Raw genomic sequence first — 17,253 nt, forward strand, 5'->3', positions numbered from 1 at the left:
TTACTTGAGGTAAATATTAGGGAAGCAGACCTAATTTTCACATCTTTCCCTTTTGTGATATACAGCACTGAAAGTAGGCGATGTTATTGACAATTAGAATATCTGGTGAGCTAAAGAAATATCCCATTTGGGCTGAGCTATTAAATTGAGAACTTGTATGTTAACTGGAGGTCTTTTAGCAATCGAAGGCCTCTTCGCTGATATTGTATTGTGCATCACTGGTGGACAATTTTGGAGGCCATGACCATGTGTATATTTTGGCACTCATTTCCTAGCTGTCTGTCTTTCAACTTTATCCTTTGAATGCACTTTTTTTGTGCTGAAGGTGAGAACTTCTCATGGTTTCCCTGTGCATTTTCCTTGCTCCACTCAGTAGGTCAGATCCTTCCTTTCCTGAGCTTTGTACCACTCCTTGATATTAAATCTGGTAACTCAACCAAGAAAGTTAGCAACCTATCCACACAAAGTGACAGTGGTTGAAGACTGGCCATGGTTTTTCCCTTGAATGATATTGTTCCATCCAGCCCCTGTATCTAGTTTGCAACAGCTGTGATGTAGGATTGGAAAACACTGCATATACTGGTGCATTTTACAGATCACTTTTAAGAACAGATCTAAGTAGATAAGTGATTGCAACAGTTTCTGGTTTTCAATGGAAATTTCTGCCTACTCGTGGATCTAACCAACTATATTTTAATTCATTTATTTTTGCTGCTGCTTCAAGTGATATTGTAATTTACACCAAATTTGGATCAGTACTTTCAAGACTTATCTCTGCCTCTTGAATTCTTCAATAATTTGTACCTGACAAGCTGCTTAAATTGGAAATATTTGCATCCATGTAATAGTACCACTTAGTGAATGTTAACGAATCAGCCATAGAGCACAGAAACAGACCCTTCAGTCCAACTCGTCTGACAACCATAATCCCAAACTAAACTAGGCCCACCTGCTTGTGCTCGGCCCATATCCCTCCAAACATTTCATATTCATGTACTTATCTAAACGTCTTTTGAATGTTTTAACCGTACCCATAGCCTCCATTTCCTCTGGAAGTTCATTCCACACACGAACCACTCCGTGTTTCTAAAAAAAAACCTGCCTGTGTATCTTTTTAAAATCTTTCTCCTCTCATCTTAAAGCTTTAACATTTAACATCCAGTTACGGGACTTCAGGGGTTGAAGGAGGGCGGGGTGGGGGTGGTGTGCTGGGATACCTATGCTGCCTCCAATTGCATGGTGTGTGGTTTATTCATTTTCAGAAGCTGAAGGTGTTTCAGTGACTCTGCATACTTCTCAACTCTGGCAGGTTTGAAATAATTAAATGTGAAATTACAAGTGACAGGGTCTTCATGAGGATGGTGCACTGTTATGTAAGATTAAAACCTAAATATTATTGCCAGCTCATTACAAATTGACTACAGCATGGGTGATGGTGGGTAGCTAAAATTGTGTATCACTATTAACTGTTTGCAATGCGCTCAGTATTTGAGAAAAGTTGTCAAGAGAACCAAACAATCTCCATAGTGCTAACCATCCTATTATGTGTGCTCACTTTTTGAAAGAGTTAATTGATTATTTGTACTCCTCTGCTCTTTTTCTGTCGCTCTTTAGAGACCATACATTTTCCCTTCTGTTCTCCGTGCAATAACTTTATAAACTGGGGCAATATTTTCATCTGTAAGCTCTGATATAAGTGATATCTTTTTTTCTCTATTTTTGGTACGTCGTCTTACATTTCTTATTATTTTGGTAACTTAATAAAGCCCAGGAGTTTCACTACTCGTATTCATTCACTCCAACCTTCCTTCAGGATGGGTTTCAATTTGTGATGTGATGCAGTCATTTACTCAGTAACTATCTGACCTATGAATTAAAATGAGTTTTATCACAATGCACTGTTAGTCCACACTCTCGGAACTCTCACGATACCAGGTTATAGTCCAACAGGTTTATTTGAAATCCCAAGCTTTCGGAGCGTAGCCCCTTGGTCAGGTGAAGTCTTCACTTGAAGAAGGGGCTACCCTCCGAAAGCTTGTGATTTCAAGTAAAACCTGTTGAACTGTAACTTGGTGTCATGTGACTTCTGACTTTGTTCCACCCCAATCCAACATTGGCACCTGTCCACATCAAGTCCACACTACACAGTGAAGTGGACTTTACAATGAGCTGTAGCAGTGCAAGTTTGTTTTAATATCGAAGGTGCATTTTTCCAGCAGATGTTCTCTTTCACTGTATTTTAAGGTTCTGTGGCAGAAGGAGGCAGATTTCTTAGTACTAGAATTTCTGCACTTGGTACCGTCAGTAATGCCACAAGCTCTTCCTCTGAAGCATCCAGTACACAGATGCCATTCACTTCCACAAGTCTGCAAGAAAACAGGAAGGAAGCATGTTAAGTACAGGCAGTGCTGCCTGGGAATTCCCAGCTGCTGGTGGTGAGCACACTGCAATGGTAGATTTTTGAAGTCCAAACATCCACAAGACAATTTCACTGGCTTAGGTAGCGGGAAGCATCTGCCTAGAGCTTCTGCTTGACCCTGCTGGAGTGTTGGGTGTTGGGAGAAGAGTGTTAATGAGCACTGTCAACATGGCCCACATTGTTGGGCTTTGAACATAATGATACTTGGGGAAAATGCGACACGTGCTAGGACAATGTGGCATGTCCTGTTGTACTGCTGATAATAAAAGCAATTGTACAGTGTTACTATTAACATATTTGATCCTGAATCTCACGTTTAGGTTGGATTCGAGGTACCGAATACAAAATGTGACTTTTAAATCTAACGCACTAGAAAAAACACGACCTGTCATTGCCCCTCCAAACAAAAACGTCCTTTTCCTGGTTGGTTAAGAACCTGCTTCACCACATAGATGGAGTCAAAATGCAGTAAGTCCTGAGAGATGGTAAGAACTGCCGATGCTAGATACTGCCTGACCTGCTGTGTTCCGCCAGCTCCGCAGTAAGTCCTGTGCTGCTTTCTCCATTATGTCTCAAATAATCGCCACTGCAATATTATTGGTGGGTATCCCTGAGCTGGTGCTTCTGAATTTCGGGATTACTCTGTATGTGGACCGTTAGTCAATTCTATTGTGGGTAGATTGGAATCGTTCCTGCCACCTTTAAACAACTGCACATAAAAAGAAGTGTTGGTTTACATTTGGGATGGGATGTACAACAGCCATACATATCCTTTCGGACCCAACTTCCAGCAGCTTGGTATTCACAATCGCAATAGGTTTCTGGGCTCCAACGGAAAAGCATAGGAAAGCAGATCTGGAAGGAGCTGTTCCCTGCTGTTTTCTAGAGCAACTCTACTGTGTTTGAGACCATTCGGTATGTGGTGATCGATTTCGGAAAGACTTGCACTTCTAAGAATGTCCAAAGCACTTTACAGACAATGAAGTCTTTTCAAACTGAAGACACTGTTTGTAATGTGGGAACCAAGGCAGTTGAGGTCCAAGTGAATTTTGCTCCAGCAGGGTCACATGAACAGCAATGACCCAGATAATCTGATCTTTATGTTTGAGTCATGTTTGTTGAGGGATAAGTTTTGGTCAAACCACCATGGAAATCTCCCCTGCTTGTCTTTGAAGTGATGCCATGTCACCTCTTACATCCAGGTGAGAAGTTGGGCATGCTCCAGGCTTAATGTCTCTTCTGTAAGGCCATTTCTGCCAGTGCTGTACTCCTGTGTGCACCCTGTTTTGCTTCTTGTGTAATGTCCTGTTTTTTTAAAAAATTACTTTACTTTTCAGGTTTTAATGCTTTGAGATGTATCAGAACGACATTCCAATATGTGCAAGGCTATGAAGAAAACTTAGAATCCTCAAGAACCTACTCTCAAATACTCACTTGTATTGAAAAAAAATCAGATAAATTATATTAATGTAGAAACTTGTACAAGTGCAGATTTTGCATTGCTATGTATATTTTTTGCTGTTCAGTAAATTTTGTAAGCTCACTTTTCTTTCCTGTGATTGGTAAGAGCACAGGATCGAGATGCATTAAGTCCGGTAAAAGTTCCATATCAACATGACAAACGTTTTTTGATTAAAATTTAAGTAATCTGATAGGCTGCAGTTAAGGATTATCTGGAAGAATATTGCCAGGGATAAGAGGAGCTGCTTTTATTCAAATGTGAAATGCAAGAGCAGAGATGGTTTGCTAAGGCTGTATAAGGCTCTGATCAGACCACATTTGGAATATTATGAGCAGTTTAGGGCCCCATATCTAAGGAAGGATGTGCTGGTGTTGGAGGAGGTTTACAAGAATGATCCTGGGGATGAAGAGTTTGTCATATGAGGAGCGGTTGAGGACTCTGGGTTGATGGAGTTTAGGAGGATGAAGGGGGATCTCATTAAAACTTGCAAAATACTGAGGTCTGGATTGAGAGAACGTAGTGAAGTTGTTTCCACTAGTGGGAAAGACTAAGACTAAAGGGCATAGCTTCAGCATGAAGGGGCAACCTTAAGATGAGGAATTTCTTCAGCCAGAGGGTAGTGAATCTGTAGAACCCATTGCTGCGGAGGGCTGTGGAAGCCAAGTCACTGCGAGTATTGAAGACAGAGATAGGTTCTTGATTGGTAAGAGGATCAAGGGTTGTATCATATAATGTCATGGTCATATGAAAGAGCAGGTTTATCATTTCAGGTGAAACTTTCACAGTGTCCCAAAAAAGCCATGCAGCAAGTTGATGAATTGACCATAAGCCAAAAAACAATCTTCACAGCTGATATCTTCCTGACACAACGTGTATGGGGAATTTACATGATTTCCTCATGGGGAAAAGTCAGAATGTTTTGCTACAATTGAGTTTAAAGCTGAACCGAGGCAGTAGGTCCAAGCCAGGTATATATTGGGTATGTCCTGGCCAAGCTTTGGAAAGAAAGCAAGCTGGTTATTAGGATGGAGCTGCAGTGAGAATACTATGGAATTGCCTCTTGTCCTCACCCAATGAAGTTACAGTGAACCTATTTTCTCCTATTTACAACTATTATTGGCACCTATTGAACATCTCTATCTCTTGTCTTTGTCTTTTGCTCTGGGCATCCTCACCCTCTGTTCCACTTGCTGCTCCTCCTCTTCTGTCAACAGTATAAAAACTACCATTTTCCACTTATAGAGCCATAGGGTCATATAGCACAGAAACAGACCCTTTGGTCCAACCAGTCCATTCCGACCATAATCCCAAACTAAACCAGTCCCACCTGCCTGCTCCTGACCCATATCCCTCTCAACCTTTCTTATTCATCAACTTATCCAAATGACTTTTAAACGTTGTAACTGTACCTGCATCCACCACTTCCTCTGGAAGTTCATTCCACACATGAACCATTCTCTTGTGTTCTGAAGAAGATTCATACCAGATTCGAAGTGTTAACTCTGCTTCTCTCTCCACAGATCATGCGAGACGTGTAGAGTTTCTCCAGTGCTTTCCGTTGTTATTGATGAAGATAGCCAGACTTGTTATTGCTAATGTTGGAGACTCAAGCTTCCTTGGGTCAATGCAGGTGTGATTTAGTTTTTTGTCAAACTCTCCTGATCACCTTGTCTATTAGACTCACCTACATGTCCCTTGACCCCATTTGGACTAAACTGTTGTCCAGCCCACTGCCTACTTGATTTCCATTCTAGCCAACACCATGAATTTCCCTCATGTTTGTAAGCTCCCTCTCCAAAAGCCCACTTTCAATCACTTGGTTCTTGTTGCTCTTCACCCTATCTCTAAGGTCCTTTTCCTTTCCAAAGACCTTAGACATTTCGGGAACTGCATCTCCTCTTTCAATTAGACTCTTTACAGCCTTTAGGACTCAACTTGGGCACTGAATGCAAGCCTTGCCAATGGTGCTCACATCCCACGAAAGACAAATAGGAAGAACACAAACTAATCTGTTGCTGATGCTCCCATCCATGACTCCTTTACCCCCTATCGTTTCACTTTTTGAATGGCTGTAATATCTTTACCTGTCATTGGGTTGTAGTTGTGAGTTTTCTGCTGTCACAATCTGTAGCCCCTGGCCTGCATGCCGTCTCACAGTGAGTCCACAGGCACCAGACCTTACTGCCTGCTGCACAGTCACCAGCAGTATTGTAGAATGAGGTGTGATCAGCTGTGACAACGTCATCGACTGCCGCTTGCTGACCACCTGCGAATATGCACATTAAACTGAGTTTCTCCATGTGGAAAAGCTTCCTTCACATTGGTGATAAGTAGATTGTAGATAAAATGTCCCAGTCAAATCTTGGGTTCCCCCCGCCATCAGTATGGAGCTGGGTACATACATACCAATGCTTCAGAGGCATGAGTTCAAATCCTGCCTTGGTATCTGGCATGAAATTTATATCCAATTTAATTAATAAATCTGGAATAAAGTACTGGACTAACTAATAATAACTAACTAACTACTGGATTGTCGTAGATAAATAAATCCCACCTAGTCCAACAATATCCTTAGGGAAGGAAACAAGCCATCCTTTACTGGTCTGGCCTATGTGTGACTCCAGAACCACAACTATGTGGTTCACTCTTAACCACCCTTTGAGATAGTCTGGAAAACTATTCCATTGTGTCCAGCTGCTACAGAAAAAACTGTACAGATTCAAAAAGGATTTAACTATGGCATTGCATTATTCAGGAAAATACCCCTCTTAAAATATGTTCTAGAGTTACCTGATATCAAAACCAGTATTTATTGTCCATCCATATTCTCATGCCCTTGAGAAGGTGGTGGTGAGTTGCCTTGCTGAGCCATTGCAGTGTAAGGACTCCCACAGTGTTGTAAGGAAGAGAGTTCCAGGATTTTGACCCAGAGACAATGAAGGAACAGCGACATATTGCCAAGTCAGGATGATGAGTGGCCTGGGGGGTCAACTTGCAGGGGATGGTGTTCCTATGTGTCTGTGGTAGTGGTACTGGGTTAGGAAGGTGTTTTCTAAGGAGGGTTGTTGAGGTACTGCAGTGTAGATAGTGTACACTGCTGCTACTGAGCATCGATGGTGGAGGAAGTGAGTGTTGAAGGCAGTTGAGGGAGTGAGTGTTGAAGGTGGTGGATAGGATGCAAGCGAGGAAATACCAACACTAACTGCAATGGCCAATGGTTGAGTGTGAGGCGGGAGTCTGGTGTTGATATTAAGCTGTTTCAGATGGGTGAATAATTCATTTAGTGCTTGCCCAATGACAGATTTTAGCCCTAATGTAATAGCTGGCCTTTTCTATTACAAAGGTGTGACATTTGCATAGTCTGCACCAGTGAGTGAGTTGGCTATTTTGTTAGAAATTAGTTGTGGGACTTAATTCGTTCTGTCTTGGACACAGGAACAGGAATTGGTTCGACCTTTGCTGACCTTGTTTCAATTACAGCCCACAGAGAAAATGCTTTAACCCTGAAGAACGGACCAGTATCGAGAAGTAACGTAAAGGACAGTTCTATATCTAACTATACCATCAAATCCTCTTGGGTGGCATAGAATGATAAGTCAAAGAGGGAGGCCATTCAGCCCATAATACCTTTATGAGCTCTTTGTCATTTGCATCCCATTAGTCCCACTCCACTTCTCTTGCCCTGTGCACTGTACAGATAGTTTTATCCTCTTCAAAGTGGAAATATATCACTGTTCCTTCGGTGTCACTGGATCAAAATCCAAGGTAGAACTGATAAATTAAACTGCATTTACTCAATGAACTCAGGGCCTGGTTGGGAACATGGGTCTGGGATATCATAGCAATTACAGAGACATGGCTCAGGGATAGACACGACTGGCAACTTAATGTTCCAGGGTATAGATGCTATAGGAAGGATAGAAAGGGGGGCAAGAGAGGAGGGAGAATGGCATTTTTGATTAGGGATAACATTATAGCTGTACTTAGGATATTCCTGGGAATACGTCCAGAGAAGTTATTTGGGTGGAACTGAGAAATAGAGAAGGGATGATCACCTTTTTGGGATTGTACTATGGATACCCCCAACTGACAGTGGGAAATTAAGAAACAAATTTGTAAGGAGATCTGAGGAGGCTTTGGTGCAAGACTGTGTCACCCAAGGGAGCTGAAACAGTGTTATCTCTAAGAATAATAAGGTGGTTATGGTAGGGGATTTTGACTTTCCAAACATAGACTGGGACTGCCATAGTGTTAAGGGCTTGGATGGAGAGGAATTTGTTAAATGTGTACAAGAAAATTTTCTGATTCAGTATGTGGATGTACCTACTAGAGGAGGTACAAAACTTGACCAATTCTTAGGAAATAAGGCAGGGTAGGTGACTGAGGTGTCAGTAGGGGAGCACTTTGGGGCTAGTGACCATCATTCTATTAATTTTAAAATAGCGATGGAAAAGGATAGACCAGATCTAAAAGTTAAAGTTCTAAATTGGAGGAAAGCCAATTTTGACAGTATTAGGCAAGAACTTTCAAAAGTTGATTGGGGGCAGATATTTGCAGGTAAAGGGATGGCTGGATAATGGGAAGCCTTCAAAAATGAAATAATCAGAGTACAGGGACAATGTGTTCCTGTTAGGGTGAAGGGCAAAGTTGGTAGGCTTAGGAAATGCTGGATGACTAGAGAAATTGAGGTATTGGTCAAGAAAAACAAGGAAGCATATGTCAAGTACAGACAGCAGAGACTGAGTGAATCCTTAGAAGAGTATAAAAGCAGTAGGAGTACACTTAAGAGGAAATCAGGAAGGTGAAAAGGGGACATGAGACAGTTTTGGCAAAAAGGGTCAAAGAGAATTCAAAGTTTTCCACAAATACATTAGGGACAAAAGGGTAACTAGGGAGATAATAGGTCCCCCTAAAGATCAGTGAGGCCACCTATGTGTGGAACAGCAGGAGATGGGGGAGTTACTAAATGAGTATTTTGCATCAGTGTTTACTGTGGAGAAGAATATGGAAGATGGAGAACGTGGGAAATAAACAGCAACATCTTGAAAAATGTCCATATTACAGAGGTGGTGGTGCTGGATGGCTTAAAAAGCATAAAGGTGGATAAACCCCCGGGATCTCATCAGGTGTATCCTAGAACTCTGTGGGAAGCTAGGGAAGTGATTGCTGAACCCCTTGTTGAGATATTAGTATCATCGATAGCCACAGGTGAGGTGCCGGAAGACTGGGGGTTGGCTAACGTGGTGCCACTATTTAAGAAAGGTGGTAAGGAAAAGCCAGGGAGCTATAGACCTGTGTGCCTGACATCACTGGTGGGTCAGTTGTTGGAGGGAATCATGAGGGACAGGGTTTACAATTGGAAAGGCAAGGACTGATTAGAGATAGTCAGCATGGCTTTGTGCCATGTCTCAATAACTTGATTGAGTTTTTCGAGGAAGTAATGAAGAGGATTGATGAAAGCAGAGTGGTGGAAATGATTTATATAGACTTCAGACTGGTAAGGAAGGTTAGACCACTTGGAATACAGGGAGAACTAGCCATTTGGATACAGAACTGACTCAGAGGTAGAAGACAAAAGGTGGTGATGGAGAGTTGCTTTTCAGACTGGAGGCCTGTGACCAGCGGTGTATCATAAGAATTGGTGCTGGGTCCATTGCTTTCTGTCATTTATATAAATGATTTGGATGTAAACCTAGGAGGTATGGTTAGATGACACCAAAATTGGAGATGTAGTAGACAGCAAAGAAGCTTACTTCACAGTACAACGGGATCTCGATCAGATGGGCCAATGGGCCGAGGACTGGCAGGTGGAGTTTAATTTAGATAATTGTGAGGTACTGCATTTTGGAAAGGCAAATCAGGGCAGGACTTATGCACTTAATGGTAAGGTCCTGGGGAGTGTTGCTGAACAAGAGACCTGGGAGTGCAGGTTCATAGTTCCTTGAAAGTGGAGTTGCAGGTAAGTAGGATAGTGAAGAAGACATTTGGTACACTTGCCTTTATTAGACAGTGCATTGAGTATAGGAGTTGGGAGGTCATTTATGGCTGTACAGGACATTGGTATGGCCACATTTGCAGTGCTGTGTGCAATTCTGGTCTCCCTGATATAGGAAGGATGTTGTGAAACTTGAATGAGTTCAGAAAAGATTTCCAAGGATGTTGCCAGGGTTTGAGTTATAGGGAGAGACTGAATAGGCTGGGGCTATTTTCCCTGGAGCATTGGAGGCTGAGGGGTGACCTAACAGCGGCTTATAAAATAATGAGAGGTGTGAATAGGGTGAATAGACATGGTCCTTTCCGTGGGGTGGGGGAGTGCAAAACTAGAGGGCATAGGTTTAAGGTGAGAGGGGAAAGATTTAAAAGGTTCCTAAGGGGCAACTTTTTCACGCAGAGGGTGGTGCGTGTATGGAATGAGCTGCCAGAGCAGGTGGTGGAGGCTGGTACAATGACAACATTTAAAAGGCATCTGGATGGGTTTGTGAATAGGAAGGGTTTAGAGGATATGGGTCAAAGGCTGGCAGATGGGACCAGATTTATCTGGAATATCTGGTCGGCGTGAACGTGTTGGACTGAACGGTCTGTTTCCCTGCTGTAGATCTCTTTGAGTCTCTGACTCCAATAGCTTGTGGATGTCCCTTCACCAAGAAGGCAGCTCACCAGCGCCATCACAAGACCAAGTAGGTTTGGGCAATAAGTGCTGGCCTAGCCGGCAATGCCCACCTCCCATGAATTATATATACATTTTTTAAAAGAAGTGTTTATCCAATTCTCCTTTGGAAATTGCAACTGTAGCACATCCCAGACTGCAGGTCGAGGTCTTTTGCCAAACAGCTTGAACTGTGAGGCCTCATGATACAAAACGTTCTTACAATGTGTGAGGCTTTGGGGAAATGACAGAAGAACCTTCCAATTTACCTTCAATCACAAAACACTCTACAAGGCAATAATTTACTAAAATTTTTCATATCATTGTCGCAGAAACAGTGAGGTATTCACATAATTCGGGGCATACCTTAGTCCTCAAGTATTGCTGAACGTTCTCCCATTTCGTCTGTTCCTGTTTTTGATAGAAGGTGAAGACTTTTTCCTTCAGAATCTGATAGTCGAGTTTCATTTGTTTAAGGAGCCCTTTGTCAATGCAGCTACAGCACAGGAGAAGATGGACAAAACATACATTGCATTATCACCCACTGAAAGAGAGGCTCCAACTGCGCTCAAAATTCAGCAAATTTAATGGTTTGTTGTTTTATTTGTTCACTCAAAATCCCAGTGTCAACGTGGTGTTAATGCTAATCCTTTAAATACCAGTCAGACTTATATTTAAACAAAGTAGGATGCTTGTACTGGTTGGATGACCTGGTTACAATCTTGTGGCAAACAGACCAAATTCGATTAGTGCATCAAAGGAATTGGGATGTCATGTTACAGCTGTCCAATACATTGGTAAGGCAACATTTGGAGTGCTGTATACAGTTCTGGTCACCTTGTTATAAGAAGGATGTTATTAAACTGGAATGGGTGCAAAAAAAGATTGACAAGGATGTTACCAGGACTGGAAGGTTTGAGTTATAAGGAGAGGCTGGATAGGCTGGGAATTTTTCCCCTGGAGCATTGGAGGCTGAGGGGTTTATAAAATCATGAGGGGTGTAGAAAAGGTGAATAGCCAAGATCTTTTCCCCAGGGTAGGGGAGTCCAAAACTAGAGGGCATAGGTTTAAGGTGAGGGGGGGAGGGGAAAGATTTAAAATGGACCTGAGGGGCAATGTTTTCACGCAGAGGGTAGCGTGTGTATGGAATAAGCTGCCAGAGGAAGTGGTGGAGGCTGGTACAATTACAATTTAAAAGGCATCTGGATGGGTACATGAATAGAAAGGGTTTAGAGGGATAGGGGGCAAATGCTGGCAAATGAGACTAAGTCAATAGGGATGTCTTATCAGCATGGATGAGTTGGACAGAAGGGCCTGTTTCGTGCTGTACAACTCTATGACTCTGTAGCCTCCCCCTCAACCATGACTAGATAATATGCCTGAACACCTCATCAGTGTATTTTCAACCCATCTCTTATTCCACCCCTCGGTCATATCAACTCCTGTGAAAGGCAAAGCAAAAATCCCAGTGTCCAATTACTCTGGAAAATCCATCTCTGCTCCCTCCCCACTTAGATGACCAAGGTCAGCCCAGGACCCAAATGAACTGAGTGGTTTCTTTAAAGGCACACAGGGTTGATGTTCTCCAAGGGTAGATTAGCTAGGCCATTCTTTATGCAAGTATGGAGTTGTTGTTAAAATAGAAAGGAAGACATTAATACATTGAGACATTATCATGAAAATGCATCATGTCAGAGCGGTATTCAACATAGTAATCGTAATCTTTATTTCCATTTTTCACTTCTGGATTTGCTTGCTTGTCCATCAGAGTAGCCAATTCATTATTTTTTACTCAGCATGGGATGTGAGCATTGCTGGCAAAGCCAGAAAGTGTTGCCCATCCCTGATTGTCCGCAAGGAGGTGGTAGTGAGCTGCCTTCTTGAGATGCCATAGTCCGCCGGTCTGGGTACACCCGCAGTGGTCTTTTTTTTCTTCATTCATTAACGGGACGAGGGCTTTGCTAGCTAGGCAGCATTTATTGCCTATCCCTAATTGCCCAAAGGGAGGGAGTTCTGGGAGTTGACCAAAAACAGGTTCAAGAGCAGGTTCTTCCCGGCTGTTATTAGATTTCTGAATGGATCTCTCACATTTCAAATCTAATGTTGATCTTGCTTTTTGTGCACCTTCTCTGCAGCTGTAACTTTGTATTCCTTGCTCTGTTCAATCACACTATGATCTTTGTATGTTATGATCTGCCTGTACTGCATACAAAACAGAACGTTTCGCTGTATTTAGGTACATGTGACATTAATAAATCCAAACAACTCAACAGCTGGCACATCTAAGCTGACCTCCTACCTTCTGCTTTCTGGGAGTTTGAGGTCATCCAGACTTTGCGGTCTGTGTAATAACCTGCACATTTTCCCTTCACTTACCACCCATCCTCATTAATGGACTGTAGCTCTTGATGAAGATGCACCTCAATTTTAAAATTCTTAAAACCCTCTCACAAGCTAAACGCAGTGAAGATGGGTAAAAAGGAGCTGCATTGGTATAACTGGCCCTCCAGTTTGAAGTCTACTAGGATATTTATTTCATCTTGGCTCTGAGATCTTTCCAATCCTCCAAATCCAGCCTCTTAAGCATCCCAGATTCCCATCATCAACATCCCACTAACTTGCAGCTGGCAGGCCCTGAAGCTCCAGAATTCCATCCTTAAACCTCTCCACCTCTCTTTCCTCCTTTACATCCTCCACTTGTGTCTAAGCATATCCATTGGCCATGCTCCTATCTCATTATATTGTTGTCCAATTCTGTTTGATGAGATTTGTGCGAAATGTTGCGGGATGTTTTAAAGACCCTACCCAAATGCCAGTTGAGGTTACAGTACCACAGGCTTGAGGTTCCCGTGCAAAGCTTATCCCTCACTGTTCGTATTGAGGAGGTTGAGTTGTTTTAACCAAAACCAAAATGGATTTTCATCGTAACCGAATCTTGCACGAATTAAAATGCCCAGCTTGCTCAATTCCATCGCAAGGTTAGCTGCCTCATTTTATTGATTCAGGATCACATCCTTCCTGTGGGCAGAATGGTCTACCCCTTCCCAAATTGCATTAATTAAACCTGCGGTTTACATAGAACATAGAACAGTACAGCACAGTACAGGCCCTTTGGCCCACGATGTTGTGCCAAACCTTTACCCTAATCCTAAGATCTATCTAACCTCCATCCCTACCTTATACTATCATCCATATGCCTATCTAATAGACGCTTAAATGCCCCTAATGAGGCCGACTCCACTACCCTCTCCGGCAATGCATTCCACGCCCCTATCACTCTCTGAGTAAAGAACCTACCTCTGACGTCTCCCCTATATCTACCTCCACTCACTTTAAAACTATGCCCCGTCGTAATAGCTACCTCCACCCTAGGAAAAAGTCTTTGGCTGTCTACTCTATCTATACCTCTGATCATTTTGTACACCTCTACCAAGTCACCTCTCATCCTTCGTCGCTCTGAAGAGAAAAGCCCTAGCTCTCTCAAGCTTTCCTCGTAAGACCTTCCCTCCATTCCAGGCAACATCCTGGTAAATCACCTCTGCATCTTTTCCACTGCTTCCACATCTTTCCTGTAATGAGGCAACCAGAAGTGGACACAATACTCCAGATGTGGCCGAACCAGGCTTTTGTATAGCTGGAGCATAACTTCACGGTTCTTGAACTCAATCCCTCTTAATGAAAGCTAACACACCATACGTCTTCTTGACAACTCTATCCACCAGGGTGGCAGCTTTCAGGGAACTGTGGACATGAACCCCAAGATCCCTCTGCTCCTCCACACTGCCAAGAATCTTTCCATTAACCCTGTATTCTGCTTTCAAGTTTGTCCTTCCAAAATGAATCACCTCACACTTTTCAGGGTTAACCTCCATCTGCCACTTCTCAGCCCAGCTCTGCATCCTATCAATGTCCCTTTGTAACCTAGAACAGCCCTCCGCACTGTCCACAACGTGACCCACCTTCGTATCATCCGTGAACTTACTAATCCACCTTTCCACTCCTTCATCCAAATCATTTACAAAAATCACAAATAGTAGAGGATCCAGAACAGATCCTTGTGGTACACCACTGATAACTGAGCACCATGTTGAATATTTTCCGTCCACTACCACCCTTTGTCTTCTAAGGGTCAGCCAATTCTGAATCCAATCTGCCACATTTCCCCCTATCCCAAGCCTCCTTACCTTCTGCATGAGCCTACCATGGGGAACCTTATCAAATGCCTTACTTAAATCCATGTATACCACATCCACTGCTCTACCTTCAACCACATGTTTGGTCACCTCTTCAAAGAATTCAATAAGGTTTGTGAGGCATGATCTACCCCTCACAAATCCATGCTGACTATCACGAATCAAACTGTGCCTTTCCAAGTGATCATAAATCCTATCTCTCAGAGCCCTTTCCAATAATTTGCCCACCACTGACGTAAAACTAACTGGCCTGTAATTTCCGGGGTTATCCCTATTCCCTTTTTTGAACAAGGGAACGACGTTTGCCTCTCTCCAATCTTCCGGCGCTATACCCGTGGACAGTGAGGATGAAAAGATCATCGCCAAATGCCCTCTGATCTCTTCCCTCGCTTCCAAAGGATCCTTGGATAAATCCCATCAGGCCAGGGGGACTTATCTATCTTCAAGTTCCTCAAAATTCCTGGTACATCTTCCTTTTTAACATCGACCTCCTCTAGCTTACCTGCCTGTTTCACACTGTCCTCCTCTACAACTAGGTCCCTCTCAGTTGCAAATACCGAAGAAAAGTATTCATTAAGGACCTCTCTTATCTCTTTAGGTTCCGTTCACAAATTCCCTTTACAATCCTTGTTCGGCCCTACCCTTTCTCCAGTCATTCTCTTATTCCTCATGTACATGTAAAAAGCCTTGGAGTTTTCCTTGATCCTATCTGCCAAGGTTTTCTCATGCCCCCTTATAGCTCTCCTAAGCCCTTTCTTCAGCTGAAATGTTGAAATTCAGTGCATCTGTGGCCAATGGATGTTATAATTCCATTGCACAGTCTGTGACAAACTACAGCATGAATTCATTGACTCTGATAATTATAATTGCTATTGCATTTCCACATAGACCATAATACCTTAAGATATAGGAGCGGAATTAGGCCCTTCGGTCCATCGCATCTGTTCTGCCAATCGATCATGGTTGATATGTTTCTCATCTCCAATACCCTGCCTTCTCCCTATAACCCTTGATCCCCTTACTATCGATCTCTGTTTTAAATACACTCAATACTCCCTGATAAGGTTCCACATGGTAGGCTGCTCTGGAAGGTTAGATCGCATGGAATCCAGGGAGAGCTGGCAAATTGGATACACAATTGGCTTGATGTTAGGAAGCAGAGGGTAATAGTGGAAGGATGTGTGTCGCACTGGAGGCCTGTGACTAGGGATGTGCCCCAGGGGTCGGTGCTGGGCCCATTGCTGTTTGTTATCTATATCAATGACTTGGATGAGAATGTACGAGGCATTACTAAGTTTGCTGATGGCACTAATATAGGCAGTTCCATGGACAGTGAGGAAGGCTATCAGAAATTGCAGCAGGATCTTGATCAGCTGAGGAAGTGGGCAGGGAAATGGCAAATGGGGTTTAATAAAGGTAAGTGTGAGATGTTGCATTTTGGAAAGTCACATCAAGGTAGGAGTTTCATGGTGAATGGTCAGGCCTTAAGGAGTGTCGTGGAACAGAGGGATCTTGGAGTTCAGGTGGACGGTTCTCTGAAAGTGGAGTGCCAGGTAGACAGGGCAGTGAAGAAGGCTTTTGGCACACTGGCCTTCATCAGTCAGGGTATTGAGTATAAAAGTTGGGAAGTTATGTTGCAGTTGTACAGGATGTTGCTGAGGCCGCACTTGGAGTACTGTGCTCAATTTTGGTCACCTTGCTATAGGAAGGATGTTAATAAACTGGAAAGAATGCAGAAGAAATTTACAAGGATGTCACCAGGACTCAATGGACTGAGTTATAGGGAGAGGTTGGACAAGCTAGAACTTTTTTCTTTAGAGCATAGGAGACTGAGGGGGGGATGTTATAGAAGTGTATAAAATTATGACAGGCATGGATAGGGTGAATGCACTCAGTCTTTTTCCTAGGGTTGGGGAATCGAGGACTAGAGGGCATCAGTTTAAGGTAAGAGGGGAAAGAATACATGGGAACCTGAGGCACAACTTTTTTTACACAGAGGGTGGTACGCATATGGAATGAGTTGCCAGTGGAAGTGGTTGAGGCGGTTACATTAACAACATTTAAAAGGCATTTGGACAAATGCATGGATAAGGAAAGGTTTAAGGAGGATATGGGTCAAGTGCTGGGAAATGGGGTTGGCATGGATGGACATTTTGGTCAGCATGGACCAGTTTGGGCCAAAGGACCTGTCTCTGTGTTGTAGGACTCTATAGCTTAAAATTAAATTGAAAATTATAGAATCATACAGTACAACAGAGGCCTTTCGACCCATCGAGTCTGTACTACCAAGAGTACGCCACTATTTACACTAGTCCTGATTTCCCGCACTGGGCACATAGCCTTAAATGCTAGGACCCTTCAAGTGCTCACCTAAGTACTTTTTTAAAGGTTGTGAGGTTTCCTGCCTCAACTACCCTCCTAGTCAAAGCATTCCAGATCCCCACCACCCTCTGGGTGAAAAGGTTTTTCCTCAAATGCCCTCTAAACCTCCTGTCTTTCACTTTAAGATGATGCTCCCCCCTCCTTTGTTATT

Source organism: Rhincodon typus, chromosome 9, assembly GCF_021869965.1.
Source record: "Rhincodon typus isolate 14 chromosome 9, sRhiTyp1.1, whole genome shotgun sequence".
Lineage (NCBI taxonomy): Eukaryota > Metazoa > Chordata > Chondrichthyes > Orectolobiformes > Rhincodontidae > Rhincodon > Rhincodon typus.